The 1,697-nt window shown below is 22.2% G+C and overlaps 1 long non-coding RNA gene across 1 annotated transcript in view; it reads left to right on the plus strand.

Moving 5' to 3' along the window:
• The window catches only part of LOC107635166, a 1,805-nt gene extending 499 nt beyond the window's left edge, over window positions 1-1,306 (plus strand). Inside the window, exon 2 of the long non-coding RNA XR_001619176.2 lies at window positions 1,193-1,306. This is a non-coding gene — a long non-coding RNA (uncharacterized LOC107635166). The remainder of the gene's footprint in view (window positions 1-1,192) is intronic.

Consider the following 1,697-nt stretch of genomic DNA (forward strand, 5'->3'; position numbering starts at 1 on the left):
ATAAAATTGATTTTGCAAACTTGATTTTGATAAAAAGTAAGTTTGTGTTAAAGTGATTTATGTTTGGTAATTTTTGTATCAAAATTGATTATAGTAAAATAAATGCTGTTTGGCTTATACCATTTAAAATCACTTTTAGATAAAAAATTACTAAAATAGACCTCAACTTAAATAATTTTTTTATATTATCCTATAATTTTAATTTAGATATTTAAATAAATCTTATTAGTTAATTTTATAATAAAATTAATATTTACTTACTAAAATAAAAATAACATATAAAAATAGATAAAATATATTTTTAAATAAAAATAAAACAATATAAATTTTATAAATATATAAAAGAATATTTAATCAAATATGTTACATTTTTTTAAGTATTAACTAAGAATGTTATTTTAGTATTTTTTTTACATCGTACTCTTATTCTAGTACTCTCAATAATCTTATTCTTAATATTAATTTGGAATCCAACGTTTATGATTTTATTATTATCTATGATTAATTTTTTATTTATTTTTTTTAATAGAATCATAATCTATATTATAAAAAATTACACTAAAACATAGTATATGAGAATTACAATTATAAAAGAGAGTACTAAAAATAATAAAAAAATTAAATATTTACTTTATAGTAATTGAAACAAATCTGAAAATTCTTGATGATCTTTTTATATAGTATATTTTTAGTATTTTTAGTACTCTTTTTTTAGTATGCTATAATTTTTTATATTATTATTATTATTATTTACAGTTAATTTTTTGTTTAATTTACTTTACCTAACAGAATCAATAAATCATATTATAAAAAGATAATAACAAACATAATACACAAAAATCACAATTATAAAAGTGTATAATATCAAACAAACAGTTGAAAAAAAATAAAAAAATAAATAATAAAAAAATAGAGCTCATATAAATAGAAATAACAATAATTTTATAAATAATATAATAACATACATGAAGGATAAAGTTGGTAAAAGATAAATAAATGGTTAGTATCATGGCTAAAAAGCTCGTTAGAAAAACGCAGAAGCTAAAAATAGTTGCTTCTTGTAAACGTTGGTTTTGGCAGCAGAATCACTTCTGCCTTTATGGAAAAAAATTTTGCCAAACCAAAAGTTAAAGCTTTCAAGAAGTCTAAACGTACTTCTTCCCTTCCAACGAGTTCCCAAAAACACCCTTAGTGCTTCCAATAAGTTGGTTGGGTAAGGAACTACGGGTTCTTGACTAACAATTACTTGCAGTATGTATAATTATCCAGTGAGCCTTAACTTTGCATTTTACTAGTGTTTATAGAATCTCGTTCTTTTTCGCTACACACAAATGTGAAATTAATTATGCATGGGAATAGTTGATAAAACTTTGTCCAAGTTGGAAAGTGTGGTGGTGACCGGTGAGATGAGAGCTCACACCATGTAAGAGAGAGAGTTGCAGAAATGAGAATTGGTCTATTACTCGCGTAAAGTTTGGAAAAGTCATTGGGCCAACTTTATCAAATTCTGGTTGATGCAAGGAGAATTATTTGAATGAAAAAAACATACCTTTTCAAAAAATTGGTTTCCATCGGTTTATTTGATTAAAAAGAATTATTAAGAAGAAAGTTTATTATTCTATTAATCTTTATAATTTCATTACATTTACAATTAGGTTCTTATAATTTTTTTTAATTAGATTCTGTATTGTTTTTAA

Source organism: Arachis ipaensis, chromosome B04 (genome assembly GCF_000816755.2).
Source record: "Arachis ipaensis cultivar K30076 chromosome B04, Araip1.1, whole genome shotgun sequence".
NCBI lineage: Eukaryota > Viridiplantae > Streptophyta > Magnoliopsida > Fabales > Fabaceae > Arachis > Arachis ipaensis.